The sequence below is a fragment of the Tamandua tetradactyla genome, chromosome 24 (assembly GCF_023851605.1).
Source record: "Tamandua tetradactyla isolate mTamTet1 chromosome 24, mTamTet1.pri, whole genome shotgun sequence".
Taxonomy (NCBI): Eukaryota; Metazoa; Chordata; class Mammalia; order Pilosa; family Myrmecophagidae; genus Tamandua; species Tamandua tetradactyla.
In genome coordinates, this window is record NC_135350.1 from 50,593,545 (window position 1) to 50,611,053 (window position 17,509).

The window sequence follows — 17,509 nt, forward strand, 5'->3', positions numbered from 1 at the left end:
GCACCACACAGTGGATGCTGATTCAGAGCATATACAGCTTCCTGGAGAACATTATACCTGCTCCTCAAGGTATTACCACCTAGTTGGCACCATAATTGAGTTTTCAAAAGGCCATCCCACCATTCTATCAATCCAGCTGCTTCTGGATGATGGGGAACATGGTAAAACCGGCGAATTCTATGAGCATATGTCCATTTCCACACTTCATTTGCTGTGAAGGTGTGTTCCCTGATCAGAAGCAATGCTGTGTGGAATACCATGATGATGGATAAGGCACTCTGTAAGCCCACAGATGGTAGTTTTGGCAGAAGCATTGCATGCAAGGAATGCAAACCCATATCCAGAGTATATGTCTATTCCAGTTAGAATAAATCACTGACCCTTCCATGAAGGGAGTGGTCCAATGTAATTAACCTGCCACCATGTAGCTAGCTGGTCACCTCAGGGAATGGTGCCATATCAGGAGCTGAGTGTGGGTCTCTGCTGCTGGCAGATTGGGCACTCGGCAGTGACTGTAGCCAAGTCAGCCTTGGTGAGCAGAAGTCCGTGTTGCTGAGTCCATGCATAACTTCCATCACTACCACCATGACCACTTTGTTCATGAGCTCATTGGGCAATGACAGGAGTTGTTGGGGAAAGAGGCTGACTGGTATCCACAGAATGGGTCATCTTATCCACTTGATTTTTAAAATCTTCCTCTGCTGAAATCACCCTCTGCTGTGCATTCACATGGGACACAAATATCTTCATGCTTTTAGCCCACTCAGAAAGGTCTATCCACATACTTCTTCCCCAGACCTCTTTGTCACCAATTTTCCAATTATGGTCTTTCCAAGTCCCTGAGCATCCAGCCAAACCATTAGTAACAGCCCATGAGTCAATATACAAACACATGTCTGGCCAGTTTTCCTTCCAAGCAAAATGAACAACCAGGTGCACTGCTCGAAGTTCTGCCCACTGGGAGGATTTCCCTTCACCACTGTCCTTCAAGGACACTCCAGAAAGGGGTTGCAATGCTGCAGCTGTCCACTTTTGGGTGGTACCTGCATATCGTGCTGAACCATCTGTAAACCAGGCCCGAATTTTCTCTTCCTCAGTCAATTCACTGTAAGAAACTCCCCAAGAGGCCATAGCACTGGTCTGGGAAAGAGAAGGTAATGTGGCAGGAGTGGAGAACATGGGCATTTGGGCCACTTCTTCATGTAACTTACTTGTGCCTTCAGGACCTGCTCTGGCTCTATCTTATTATACCATTTCCATTTTACAATAGAGTGCTGCTGTGTACACCCAACTTTATGGCTTGGTGGGTCAGACAAAACCTGGCTCATGATAGGCAACTCAGGTCTCATGATAACTTGTTGGCCCATGGCTAAGCATTCAATCCAATCTCCACTGAGGCCCAGTTGCAGGCCAAAAGCTGTTTCTCAAAAGCAGAATAGGTATCTGCAGCAGATGGTGAGGCTTTGCTCCAAAATCCTAAGGGTCTGCATTGTGATTCTCCTATATGGCCCTGCCAAAGGCTCCAGACAGCATCTCTATTTGCCACCTAGATTTCCAGCACCATTGGATCTGCTGGATCATACGGCCCAAGTTGCAGAGCAGCTTGTACAGCAGCCTGGACCTGTTGCAGAGCCTCCTCTTGTTCAGGCCTCCACTCAAAATTAGCAGCTTTTCTGGTTACTCAATAAATGAGCCAGAGTAGTACATCCAAATGAGGAATGTGTTGTCACCAAAATCCAAATAGAGCAACTAGACATTCTGCCTCTTTTTTTGCTTGTAGGAGAGGCCAGATACAACAACTTATCCTTCACCTTGGAAGGGATATCTCAACATTCCCCACACCACTGGACACCTAGAAATTTCACTGAGGTGGAAGGCCCCTGTATTTTTGTTGGATTTCTCTCTCATCCTCTAACATGCAAATACCTTACCAGTAAGTCTAGAATAATTGCTACTTCTTGTTCACTAGGTCCAATCAACATGATATCATCAATATAATGGACCAGTCTAATGTCTTGTGGGAGGGAGAAACGATCAAGGTCCCTGAGGACAAGATTATGACATAGCACTGGAGAGTTGATATATCCGTGAGGTAGGACAGTGAAAGTATATTGCTGACCTTGCCAGCTGAAAGCAAACTGTTTCTGGTGGTCCTTACTAATAACTATTAAGAAAAAAGCATTTTCCAGATCAATAGCTGCATACCAGGCACCAGGGGATGTATTGATTTGCTCAAGCAATGATACCACATCTGGAACAGCAGCTGCAATTGCAGTTACCACCTGATTGAGCTTATGATAATCCACTGTCATCATCCAAGACCCGTCTGTTTTCTGCATAGGCCAAACAGGAGATTTGAATGGGGATGCAGTGGGAATCACCACCTCTGCATCCTTCAAGTCCTTAAGAGTGGCAGTAATCTCTGCAATCCCTCTAGGAATCCGGAATTGCTTCTGATTTACTATTTTGCTAGATAGGGGCAGGTCTAGTGGTTTCCACTTGGCTTTTCCCACCATAATAGCCCTCACTGCATGAGTTAGAGAGCCAATGTGGGGTTTCTGCCAGTTGCTCAGGATGTCTATTCCAACTATGCATTCTGGAACTGGGGAAACAACTACAGAATGGGTCTGGGGGCCCACTGGACTCTCTGTAAGACATACCTGAGCTAAAACTCCATTGATCACCTGGCCTCTATAAGCACCCACTCTGACTGGGGGAACCAGAGTGATGTTTTGGGTCCCCTGGAATTAATGTCACTTCTGAACCAGTGTCTAATAATTCCTGAAATTGCTGATCATTTCCTTTTCCCCAATGCGCAGTTACCCTGATAAAAGGCCATCAGTCTCCTTAGGGAAGGCTTGGAGGAAGATTAACAGTATAAATTTGTGGCAGTGTAACAGGGTTCTCTCCCACAGGTACATGGCTTCCCCTTCATTCAAGGGGCTTTGGGTCGGTAAACTGTCTCAAGTCTGGAAGTTGATTAAGGAGCCGTGACTCTGTGTTTCTGTAATTCAGGTTAGACTTCTCACTTGACCTAGAACTCTTTTGTTTATACAGCTCAAACAAGAATTTAGTAGACTGCCCTTCTATTGTATTTCTAGGTACCCCATGATTTACTAGCCAATGCCACAAATCTCTGTGAGTCATATAATTTTGACACCTGCTTTGAGTTTGCTATCTATTATAATAGCCACGTCTACCCTGTCTTTGGTGATTAAGTGCTGCCACCTGGCTTCTGCCAACTCAGGATCCAGTCATGTCCATTATGTTTAAGGATTCCAGCTCAGTGGCAGCAGTTTCTATGGTAATATCTGACCTACAGAGATGTGCAACTACAGGGCTTTTCAGGCATGATGGCACTAGTCTCACAAATTTATTTCTCACTGTTCTGGTAGAAGGTGCATTCTCCAGACATTCCTGGGGTGTAAGAGCAGGCTTTGCATGATAAATCCACTCTAACATTCCAATCTCTCTAAGCCTCTGGATCCCCTCATCTACATTATCAGGGCTGTTCTGGCATTTCAACCTCAGGTGATGTTGGCCACCCTTTAATCCACCTCAAGCTATAACATTGAATGCAGAATCTCTGCTTAGTAGGTCCATATCAATAAATTCAGCCTGATCCAGCCTTATATTCCTCCCACCATTATCCTGCACCCTTAAAGTCCATTGCCACACATATTCTCCTGATTTCTGTCTATATAAATTGGAAAATTCATAGTTCTTTTGGAGCATAATGTACCTCCTCATGTATGATACATTGTACCTCACCTTCAGGGGCCTGTTGGGACTTTAGTCTAGCTATAGGTCTGGAAGAAGTGAGGGGTGGTGGGGGTGGGTCATGAAAAGAATTAGAAATATCTTCCAAGCCATTTGCTTCAGGATATTCATTTGCAGTTTCATATTGTGAAACAGGATTAATCACTCTAGGGCTAATATCTTCAGGAGGAGTTTAGGTGGCCAACTCCTCAATGCAGGCTGGAGATGGGGTGGCTATGTCCTCAGGGCAGACTATTACAGGGTTATCTAGAGAAGACTCAGCATGACCTAGGGTTTCAGCCTCACCCCTGACATCATTATCAATCCATATGTCACCACTCTTTTTTTCAGGGTCCCACTCTTTTCCAATCAATGCCTCACTTTAACAGAAGATCCCATGCAACATTGAGATTTCAGTTTACATTGTAAAGTTGCTACTCTACAATAAGATTCTGAGTCTGATTTTCAGAGATCTCAATCCACAGCTACAGGAAATAAGATTTTCCTTCAGGATACTCGCAGAAACTTCTACATGTATCAGACAGCGCTAAGCTTCTTGTTTGAGGCATTAAGCCCATCCCTTTCACTCCTTAATGTATCCAGTGTATCTAACAACAACCAGCCAACATCTCTATACCTCTTATTTCCCCAAAACTTTGTAAAGGTGTCAAAAACATCCCCCAGAACCTGGTTTCATACAAGCAAAGTATTAGGAGAATCAAATGGTGATATTTTGAATATCTTTTTTGCTAACTCTTTCCATGAATTGGGAGTGTCAGTCTCATTATGGGAATCAGAGTCCTTAGTGCCTTTTTTTGTCCAATCAAAAAAACCCCCATTTTTATGATTCTGTTTCTTAAGAACCACTCCTGGTACCAAGTTGTATTAGTTAGGGTTCTCTAGAAAAACAGAATCAACAGGAAACACTTGCAAATATAAAATTTATAAAAGTGTTTCATTGACCTGAGAATGCAGAGTCCAAAATCTGCAGGACAGTCTGTGGAGCCAACGATTCTGATGGAGGGTCTGACTGAGGCTCACCAGCCGAAGCAGGAATAGAGCCTATCTCTTCTGAATCCTCCTTAAAAGGCTTCTAGTGATTAGATTAAGCATCACTCATTGCAGAACACATACCCCTTGGCCAATTTCAAGTGGAATCAGCTGTGGATGTAGCTGACATGATCATGATTTAATTCTATGAAATGTCTTCATTGCAACAGACAGGCCAGCACTTGCCCAACCAAACAACAAGTATCACCACTTGGCCAAGTTGACACATGAACCTGACCATGACACTATGGAATGTCTTTTCACTCTTAGCCATGATTTTTCTAACTATCATTTCATTCCCACATATATTGGGCTGCCATTTGTATAGTAGAACAATACAAAATGGGAACCATATTTGGGTATGATAAAAAAATTAGAAAAAAATAAAAAGCAAACAAAGGTAATGTTAAAGATGTTCTACCAGACATCACACAGTTTTTCAAAGATTTCAAAAAAAAGTTTGAAGCAAATTGAAAAAGGGCATCTCTTATAGCATCATGGCTCCAATCAAAGAAAGATAATGTTTTAGAATTAGAAAGAACTACAGTATGAATCTATCTCAGCCCTCAAAAACTTCTTTGATGACAGAACACTCTTTGAAATCATAACATATTGGTGGAATATGTACAGCATTGTGCATGCTCAAAAAATGAAGAGCATAAAAAAACTCAGAATTATTGCTGTTAGGAGTGGTTATTAGCTAATTTGGTTCAATTCTCACTATTAGTAATGTGTAAAATAAAATCCAATTCCAAAGTTCAGCTCAAAAATCTAATCTGTAGCATATTACTGTGTCCCAGTACTCTAAGATATCAAGCTAAGAAAGTAATTGATGTGTAGTGATTCCACCTTTTAAAAATGTGTTCTCTTTATCATCATTAGAAACCACCTAACATAATGCATTTCTTTACATAGATTACCTCACGAGGTATCTCAAACACACTTTAATAAATAATTGAGATTACTGGAATTCCAGAACAATAGTAAGAAAATCACCTTTTACCCACTCTCATAAATGGATAGAACATCTAGACAGAGGATCAATACAAAAAAGCATGGAATTTGAATACTAGAATAAATTAACTAGACTTAACAGATATTTGCAGGATATTACATAACACAACAGCAAGATATACATTTTTCTCAAGTGCTTATGGATCATTTTCAAAGATAGACCATATGTTGGTCAGAAAGCAAGTTTCGATTTATTTAAAAATATTGAAATCATACAAAACACTTTCTTGGATAATAATGGAGTGAAGTTGGAAATCAATAATAGACAGAAAGTCAGAAAATTCACGAATATGTGGAGACTAAACAACATACTCTTAAACAACCATTGAGTCAAGGAAGAAATTACAACAGAAATCAACAAATATCTTCAGGCAAATGAAAATGAAAACATAGCATATCAAAATTTATGGGATACAGCAAAGGTAGTGCTAAGAGGGAAATTTATTGCCTTAAATGCCTATATTAAAAAAAGAAGAAAAAGAAAAAAATCAAGGAATTGACTGCTCACTTTGAAGAACTAGGGAAAGGGCAGCAAAGGAACCCCAAAGCAAATAAAAAGAAAGAAATAAAGATGATTAGAGCAGTAATAAATGAAATTGACAACACGAAAACAATCAAGAAAATCAACAAAACCAGAAATTCGTTCTTTGAGAAAATCAATAAAATCAACAGACCCCTAGCTAAGTTGGCAAAAAAAAAAAAAAAAGAAAAGAAAGAAGATGCAAATAAAATCAGACATGGAAGAAGAGACATAACCACTGACCCCAGAGAAATAAAGGAGGTAATGAAAAGATACTATGACCTACTACAACTTCCTAGAAGGATATGAACAACCAATATCGACTTGAGAAGAAATAGATGACCTCAACAAACCAATCACAATAAAGAAATTGAATCAGTCATCAAGAAGCTACCCCCCCAAAAAAGTCCAGGGCTAGATGGCTTCATATGTGAATCCACCAAGCATTCAAGAATGAATTAGTACCAATCCTGCTCAGAGTCTTCAAAAAAAATTTAAGAGGAGGGAAGGCTAAACTCATTCTATGAAGTCAACACCATCCTAATATCAAAGTCAGACAAAGGTATTATAAGAAAAGGAAATTACAAACCAATCTTCCCAATGAATATAGATGGAAAAATTCCCAACAAAATACTTGCAAATCAAATCCAGCAGTACATTAAAAGAATTATACACCATGGCCAAGTAGTATTTATTCTAGATATACAAGGATGACTCAACACAAGAAAATCAATTAATGTAATACACAATATCAACAAATCAAAGCAGAAAAACACTTGATTATCTCAACTGATGCAGAAAAGGCATTTCAAAAAATTCAACATCCTTTCATGATGAAAATATTTCGAAGTTAGGAATAGAAGAGAACCTCCTGAACAAGATAAAAGCAATATATGTAAGAACCACAGCTAACATCATCCTCAATGAGGAAAGCCTGAAAGCGTTCCTTCTAAAGCAGGAAAAAGATAAGTATGCCCACAGTCACCACTGTTATTCAAAATGTTGCTGAAAGTTCAAGCCAGAGAAATTAGACAAGAAAAAGAAGTAAAAAATATCCAAATTGGAAAGGAAGATGTAAAACTCTGTTTGCACATGATATGATAGTATATGTTGAGAATCCAAAAAAATCTACAGCAAAGCTACTAGAGCTAATAAACAAGTACAGCAAAGCACCAGGGTACAAGATCAGCATCCCCAAATCAGTAGTATTTTGTGCACTAGTAATGAGCAATCTGAGCAGGAAATAAAGAAAAAAAAATTCCATTTACAATAGCAACCAAAAGAATAAGATACTTAGGAATAAATTTAACTAAAGATACAAAAGACCTATACACAGAAGCCTATAAGAAATTGCTAAAAGAAATCATGGAAGACCTAAATAAATAGAAGAGTATGCCCTGTTCATGGATTAGAAGACTAAATATAGTTAAGATGTCAATTCCACCCAAATTAATTTATAGATTCAAAGCAATAACTATTAAAATCCAAAATCTTACTTTGCAGAGATAGAAAAACCAACAACCAAATTTACTGGAAATGGAAGGGTGCCCCACATAGCTAAAAATATCTTGAGGAAAAAACTGAAGTGGGAGGTCTCACACTAACTGACTTTAAAGCATATTATGACGCTACAGTGGTCAAAACAGTGTGGTACTGGCATAAAGACAGATAAACTGACCATTGGCATGAAATAAAGTGTTCAGATATGGACCCTCTTATCTATGGACAACTGACCTTTGATAAGATAGTCAAGCCAACCCTCCTGGGGCGGAGTGGCCTCTTCGATAAGTAGTGTTTGGAGAACTGGATATCCATATGAAAAAGAATGAAAGAGGATCCATATACAAAAAATAACTCACATCAAAGACCTAAACATTAAAGCTAAGAACACAAAACATTAAAAGAAAATGTAAGGAAATATCTTATAAAACTTGTGATAGGAGGTGGTTTCCTAGACCTTACACCCAAAGCACAAGCATTTAGAAGAAATAAATAGACAAATAGGATCTTCTCAAAATTAAACACTTTTGAACATCAAAGAATGTTGCCAAGAAAGTAAAAAGACAGTTATGCAATGGGAAACAATATTTGGAAACCACATATAAGATAAGTATCCAGAATATATGAAGAAATTCTTCAACTTAACAACAAAAATACAAACAACTCAATTTAAAAAATGGGCAAAAGACATGAACAGACACTTCTCAGAAAAGGAAATATGAGTGGCTAAAAGGCACATGAGTAGATGTTCAACTTCATAGGCTATTAGAGAAATGCAAATCAAAATTACAATGAAATATCAGCTGACACACACACACACAAAAAAAAAACAGAAAAAGACAAGTACTGGAGAGGATATGGAGAAAGATTCATACTTAACTCTGTTGCTGGGAATGTAAACTGGTACAACTGCTCTGGAAGGCAGTTTGGTGGTTCCTCAGGAAGTTAAGTATAGAATTGCCATATGATCCAGCAATCCCATTACTAGGTATCTATTCAGAGGACATGAGGGTGAGGACACAAATGGACATTTGAACACCAATGTTTATAGTAGCATTATTTATGATTGCCAAGAAATGGAAACAGCCCAAATGTCCATCAACAGACAAGTGGCTAAACAAGCTGTGGTATATACATACAATGGAATATTACACAGCTGTGAGACAGAATAAAGTCATGAAGCATGTAACAATGTGGATGGACCTTAAGGACATTACACTGAGTGAAATTAGCCAGAAACAAAAGGACAAATGCTGTATGGCTTTACTAATTGAACTAACATTAATGCGTGAACTTGGAGAACTGAAGTTAAGAACACAGGTTATAAGGAGATAGAAAAAGCATAGAGATTGGGCAATTGGTGCTGAAGGAATACAGACTGTGCAACAAGACTGATTATAAAAATTCAGAAATGGATAGCACAATACTATCTGATTGTAGCACAAATTATTGTATACTGAATGGTGCTGAATGTGAGTATGATGGAGGGAGAAGGGCTGGTCATGTATGAAACCAGAAGGAAAGTTAGAGGATAAAGACTGAGATGGTATGATTTAGGAATGCCTAGAATGGACAATGATGGTGATTAAATGTACAAATTAAAAAAAAATTTTTTGCACGAAGAGAACAAATGAATGTCAATATTGCACATTAGTACAAGCTAGGGTCTATAGTCAGAAGTAATATTGTAATATGCTTCCAATGAATGTAACAAAGGCACTGTGCCAAAACTAAGTCAACCAGTGGGCTGAATAGGAAAGGGGTATGGATTCTTTGTGGAAGAAAAGGATAGTCTCCAGATAGAGTATGGTATGTCTATACACTTAGACTTAGATTGTACGATGTATGAATAACACTGTTTCAAAATGAACAGGAGAAATAAGTGCTAGAAAAAATATGGAGAAAGAGATATACCTATTCACTGTTGGTAGGAAACTAATTGGTGCAGTCCCACTACAGGGCAGTGTGTGGTTCCATAGCAGGCTAGGGGTGGGTTTGCCATATGAAATCCAGCTGCTCAGTATGTACCTGAAGAAACTGAGTGTGGAGACAAGAATGGACATTTGAAAACTGGTGTGTATGGTGGCAATGTTCATGATCCACAATGAACAGAGGAATGGAAGTGGGAACTATGGTGTATACATAACAATGGACTACTGAGCAGCTGCAGGAAGGAATGAAGTTGTGAGTCATGCAACTAGATGAATGAATCTTAACGACTATGTGTTAAATGAAATGTCAGGAACAAAAAGACAAATATCATAATTCCTCAATCATATGGACTAACTGTAATATAAAAATTCAGTGAACTAAAGTTGAAAGCGTGGGTTATCAGGTTGGGGTCTTTTGTAAAGGTCTTAGATTGTAAGCTTTTACAATAGTCACATATATTCAGGAGGTGTAACTGTTAATTCTAAATTCTGAAATACTGAGCTGTTTGTATATAATATGGTTGTTCCCAGAAACCTCAGACATTTATGTGACACATGAGACTCAGAGTTAGTGCTCTAAATCTATGGAAGTCAGCAGTACCACATACATGAGCTGCTTTAAAAGTTGAAAAAGTGATCAGATCTCGAGTATAGATATGAATGAAGCTGATCTGGACAGGACTAAGGTATATCAGAATACAGGGTAAAGGATGATATTGTCCATATTTTAAAACTTCAACTTCCATGTGAGACTAAAGGAAGAGATGTTTATTGGGTGCAAAATTTGTATTTTAGGTAGTACACTTCCTAATTTAACTTTTATGGTCAGTTTGGTTGAGCACCATAAGTACATGGAATGTTGAATGGGGCATGAGATTTTGTTGGTTTATCCAAGTTGGTATGATATCCCAGTGTATCCCAGAGCAATTTGGACAGTGAATAAAAAAGTACTTGCAAAGTCACCTTGGGGGATTGGGGGGAAAGAAGGAAATATTCAGTTTTTTTATGTGGAGAATTTCTGATATTTTTGCAAGCAATGGAGACAACCAAATCAACAGGCTGAGACCACAATCTTGGGATTTACCCCTTCAAAACTTATTCCTGCAAAGGATAAGCTAAGCCTACTTAAAATTAGGCCTAAAAGTCACCCCCAGAGAACCTCTTTTGTTGCTCAGATGTGGCCTCTTTCTCTAAGCCATCTTGGCAGGTGATCTCACTACCCTCCCTCCTACATGGGACATGACTCCCAAGGGCATAAATCTCCTTGACAACATGGGATAGAAATATTGGGATGAGCTGGGACCCAACAATAAGAGATTGAGAAAGTCTCCTTGACCAAAAGTGGGAAGACAGAAATGAGACAAAATAAAGTTTCAGTTGGCTGAGAGATTTCAAACAGAGTTGAGGGGTTATCCTAGAGGTTATTCTTATGCATTATATAGCTATCCCTTTTTAGTTTATGGAGTCTTGTAGCGGATGGAGGGAAGTACCTTAAACTGTTGAGCTGTGTTCCAGCAGTCTTGATTCTTGACAGTTGTATAAAGATACAATGTCTACAATGTGACTGTGTGATTGTGAAAACCTTGTGTTTGATGCTCCTTAAATCCAGGGTATGGACAGATGAGTGATAAAGTATGGATAAAATAAATAAATAATGGTGGGGGGAAAGGGTAAAATAAATTTGGTATATGCAAATGCTAGTGGTAAATGAGAGGGAAGGGTAAGGCGTATGGTATGTACGGGTTTTTTGTTTTGTATGCTGTATAGTGGGGTCACATTTCATTCTTTTTCCATGTGAGTATCCCATTATTGCATCACCATTTTGTTGAATGTTTGTTTGTTTGTTTTTTTTTTTGGTTTGCTTGTTTGTTCATTTCTTGGGAAGTGCATGGACCAGGAATTGACACTGAGTCTTCCACATGGCAGGCAAGAATTCTACCACTGAACTACCCTTGCATTCTTGTATGGGTTTTGTTTTTGGTTTTATTTCTTTTTCTGGAGTGATGCAAATGTTCTAAAAATGATCATGGTGATGAATACATAACTCTGTAATGATATTGTGAGCCATTGATTGTACACCACGTCTGCAATGTATGTGTGTGAAGATTTTTCAATAAAAATATTTTTTAAAAAATAAAAGAAAATCACATTTTAATCAGTGCTCTACTCATGGCCTCTTCCTCTAAATTTATAAGAAAAATCCCAAAAAACTAAGATTTCCTAATGTTCCTTTAGAAAGAGAGAGGGAGAAATAATTTCAAAATATGTCCAAACAGGGGTGGTGTGACTGTGACTCAGTGGCAGAATTCTTGCCTGCTATGCCGGAGACCCAGGTTCAATTCATGGTGCCTGCCCATCCACCCCCCCTGAAAAAATATATGTATTTATATATGACCAAATGAATTTGCTTTACATTTCTGGAAGTAAAAGAATATCTTTTAAAACATGACAGTCACCAATTTTTGTACATGATTTTATCCATCCAGAACTTAAGATTGTATAACTAACATTCCCAAAACCAGAAGTTTTTAAAATATATGAAACAAAGAAAATATCTAGGCTATAGAAGATTCTAATATCAAATGAAATAAAATTTACATGCTTGATTTCCATATAAAGTACTCTATCCATATGATATAGTAGCCTAACAAACATAACTTCCAAGTCACATCAAGTGACTTTTATCTTCTCACATTCCAGATGAAATGCTGATGGCCTAAGAACTAGACAATTTGTCATAAATTTATCATCATTGCAATAGGCAACGATGGCATATATCGTCAATAAACTTCTTTCCAAGCTATTAAATATCACATGTTTGTGTTTTTCTTGGTTTTGATCCTAGAACTGGCAGCATTTTCATTTCATCCACTCTATCCTAATGTACTTGAAAGCAGGTGTTATCCATCTACCATGGAAGCACTATTCACCAACCCGATTAAAGGAGCCTAACTTTGCATTGCAGGTGAGGCAAAGAAGCTATGTATCCACCACTCCTAAAAAAGCAGATTCCATCCACTGTAAGGTTCAATGAAACAAGATGTACATTGAGCCTGACTCTCTGTTGTAGGCATAAAAGATGATGTTTCCTCTTATGGGTAAAGATGACAGGACAACTTACTTCATTATGATCCAAAATGCTAGAATTTCAAAATAAGGATTTCCTGTACTCTCTACACTTGTAGAGAATCTAATCTTTTCAATCATTGTGAAGTGGTGGCTGAGTCAACACAAAGACTTCCTGAGTTAAATTTTGTAATTTTGGATATTTCTTTGTAAACTTTTGGAAACTAGTATTGCTTATAAATGCACTAGAGGTATCCACTTCTATCCCATTTGCCACTCAAACCCTCATTCATCTTAGCTTCCAGTTTAACAGTCTGGAGGTTTTCACTACACTTCTACTGACTCCTGAATGGAAATGCACCAACACTATAAGGCCATGCATCAGTCTAGGTGACTGAGGAAGTTGGCCACAGGTTTGTCCAGCACTGACTTGAAAAGACATCCCAGACCATTGACCCCAGTCTCTATTGTGAAGCTGGCCCATCCAAGTCCACCATTAGCATGGCCATGATGCCCACCTTCCTCAGGTGGTCCAGCATGGCAGTGGCCACGACCTCAACCAGGTAGAACCTTGGCTGCACTTGCCGCATCAGCTAAACAGGGTTGGCCTCACTAGCACTCTGTCTCTGGAGTGGCCTCCACGGCTCCAGCACTAAGCCCATGTTTTCTTAAATACTCTCTAGAGAAAACAAATTCACTAGCACTGATATTTTTCATGGATTACTTGTCTAAGTTTTGCAGGCAAATTTGCAAAAAAAGCTTATTTGGTTTTAGTATGCCTTGCTTTCACCAATGAGGTAATAAATACAGAGAAGTTCAGTGAGTCATCTCAAACCTAAGCTGTTTTATTATCAGCAATATAAAGAATGGAAGACAAGAAAATTGCCTTCATCCAGTTCTCTTTCCCACCCCATGCTGAGAAAACCTACAAATGTGGAATGGAAGTGCTTTAGATACTGTGAAACAAACAGAAAGCTTAAGGCTTTGTTTCTGAAGAAAAGATGTGCAAACCTCAAGGCAAAGCTTCAGTAATAACAGCACAACAAATAGAAACCCATTTAAATGTGTTAGCCCTTTAGTTTAGATGTGTTTCCCTGTAGCTCTGTTTTCCTGAAGGCTTCCTGTTTCACTCAAGGTGATTTGCCATTTTCTCTGGGAAAGGTCAAACAGTGGAAAAGGAAAAAATGTTACATTTCTTCTGCTTGCAATATACTTATAATACACTGGTTTCTTTTTTAAATTAAGATTGAGGCCATGTGGTATATGTACATATGGTGAAGATGATATTTCATTAAAAAAATATTGTATTTACAGAAAGGGAAACTATATTTGTAAAATGTATATTAACAAAGTATGTACATCTAGAACTTTTTAAAACCTCTTAGAAATTTATTTTAAAAGATAGGCAACTCATAAGAAAAATGAGTGAAAAATTTAAAAATGGTTTTCACAAATTAACATTTTCAAATAGCAAGTCCCATATGAAAAGTCGTTGAACAGCTTAGTCATCAGGGAAATGCAAATTGAAAGTGATACCACTACACAGCTATCAGAACAGCTAAAATGATAAAGACTAACAATGCCAAATGTTGATGAAGATAGGAAAAAAATGGGACATCACACATAGCTGATAGGAGTCTAAATGACTATAAATACTTTGGAAAACTGTTTGGCAATATCCAGTAGAATTCATCATGTTGCTCTTTGGGCCTGAAGTCTTTTGGGGGAGGTTTTAAATGAAAGCTCCAGCTCCTTTAACAGATATAAGAATATTCATATTTTCTCTTTCTTCTAGTGCTAGGATTAGTGCTAGTGACTTGTATCTTCAAGAGATTGTCCATGAAGAATTGAGGTAGGTAGGGCAAGCTGGTGGCATAGTGAGGTATAGAATTTATTTTGTCTTCCAGGGCATCTAGTAGGTAGCCAGGAACTATTTGGAACAACCGTTGGGGGCACATCAGTGACTGGACACACATTGTATACCTGTATGGAGCAGGTGGAATGGCTGAGATTCCACAAGGAACTCTCAGTAGATACAACTGCGAGCATTCTCAGGCTTCAGTACTGGCTGAGACAAAGATACTATAAGAAAAGAAAATTACAGGCAAATCCCCTTGATGAATATAGGTGCAAAAACCCTCAACAAAATACTTGCAAATTGAATCCACCAGCACATTAAAAGAATTATACACCGTGGCCAAGTAGGATTTATTCCAGGTATGCAAGGATGGTTCAACACAAGAAAATCAATTAATGTAATACACAATATCAACAAATCAAAGCAGAAAGACACATGATCATCTCAATTGATGCAAAAAAGTCATTTGACAAAATTCAACATCCTTTCTTGATGAAAACACTTCAAAGGATAGGAATAGAAGGGAACTTCCTCAACATGATAAAGGGAATATATGAAAAATCCACAACTAACATCATTGTCAATGAGGAAAGACTGAACACTTTTCCTGTAAATCAGGAAAAAGACAAGGATACCCATGGTCACCATTGTTTTTCAACATTTTGCTAGAAGTTCAGGCCAGAGAAATTAGACAAGAAAAGAAATAAAGGGCATCTAAATTGGAAAGAAAGAAGTAAAATTCCCACTGTTTGCAGATGATATGATACTATGTGTCGAGAATCCAAAAAAATCTATAGCAAAGCTGCTACAGCTAGTAAATGAACACAGAAAAGGGGGCGGTTACAAGACCAACACCCCAAAATCAATAGTGTTTCTATACACTGATAATGAGCAATCTAAGGAGGAACTCAAGAAAAAAATCCCATTTACAATAGCAGCAGATATTAATAACCTTCACAGATTGGAAGGTTAAAATAGTTAAGATGTCAATTCTACCCAATTGATTTGTAGATTTAATTCAATAGCAATTAAAATCACAACTTACTTTGCATAAATAGAAATATCAATAACCAAGTTTACTTGTAAGGGCCTACCCTTACAAGGGTGCCTTGAATAGCTAAAAATATATTGAGAAAGAAAAATGAAGTGAGAGGTCTCACACTACCTGACTTTAAAGTATATTACTAAGCTACAGTGGTCAAAACATCACAGTACTGGCATAAAGATAGATATACCGACCAATGGATCCAAATTGAATATTTAGAAATAGTCCCTCTCATCTATGAACAACTGATCTTTGATAAGGCAGCCAAGCCAACACAACTGGGACAGAGAAACCTCTTCAGTACATGATGGTTGGAGAACTGTATATATACAAAAGAACGAAAGAAGACTCATATCACACACCTATACAAAAATTAATTCAAAATAGATCAAAGACATAAACATTAGAGCTAAGACCATAAAACTTTTAGAAGAAAATATAGGGAAATATAAATCTTGTGATAGGAGGTTGTTTCCTAGACCTTACACCCATAACACAAGCAATGGGAAAAAAAAATACAAAAATAGGATCTCCTAAAATTACACACTTTCATGCATCAAAGAAACTTGCCAAGAAAGTTAAAAAAAAAACACAGCCTATTCAATGGGAGACAATATTTGGAAACCACATATTGGATAAGCGCTTAATACCCAGAATATATAAAAAGATTCTACAACTCAACAACAAAAAGACAAACAATCCAATTAAAGAAGAAAGAAAAAAAAGAAAAATTTTAAAAATGAGCAAAAGACATGAGCAGACACTTTTCAGAGAGGAAATAAATATGGCTCAAAGGCAAATGAAAAGATGCTCACCTTCACTGGTTATTTGAGAAATGTAAATCAAGCTCATAATGAAATATATCTCACACCCACTAGAATGGCCATTACCAAGCAAACAGAAGTCAACACATGCTGGAGAGGAAGTGGAGAAAGGACATCTTATTCATGTTGGTGGGAATGTAGAATAGAGCAACCATTCTGGAAGGCAGTTTGGAGGTTCCTCAGGAAGCTACATATAGAATTGTTATATGATCCAGCAATTCTGTTACTAGGTATATATTCATAGGAACTGAAAGCAAGGACAAAAATGGACATTTGCAAACCAATGTTTATAGGGCAGTCTGCATGACTGCAAAGACATGGGAAACAGCCCAAATATCTATCAATGGATGAGTGACTAAACAAGCTATTGTATATACATATGATGGAGTATTATGCAGCAGTAAGACAGAACAAAATCATGAAGCATGAAACAACATGGATGAACCATGAGGATATTATGTTGAGTGAGATTAGCCAGAAACAAAAGGACAAATACCATACAGATTCACTAATATGAATTAACATTAATGAGTGAATTTTGAGAGCAAAAGTTAACGCAGGTTAACAGGAGATAGAAAGAGGGTAGAGACTGGATATTTGATAATGAAGAAGTAAAGAATGTTCAACAGGAATGGCTATAAAGACCCCTTTTTACTTTATGATATATTGGATTGGCCTAGAGGGAAGTATCTGAAGCTGTTGAATTGTATTCCAGTAACCTTGGTTCTTGAAGATGATTTTATAACTATATAGCTTTTACAATATGACCATGTGATTTTGAAAACTTTGTGTCTGATGCTCCCTTAATCCAGGGTATGGACAGATGAGCAAAAAAAAAAAATAAGGACAAAAACTAAATAAATAATAGGAGGATAAGGGTAAAAAAAAAAATCGGGTAGATTGCAATACTGGGGTTAATGAGAGGGAGGGGTAAAGGATATG

General features: G+C 37.8%; 1 pseudogene; it reads right to left on the reverse strand.

Moving 5' to 3' along the window:
* Positions 1-12,577: 12,577 nt before the first annotated feature.
* Positions 12,578-13,430, reverse strand: LOC143668210 (dual specificity protein phosphatase 12 pseudogene; annotated as a pseudogene).
* Between the last annotated feature and the right edge of the window lie 4,079 nt (positions 13,431-17,509).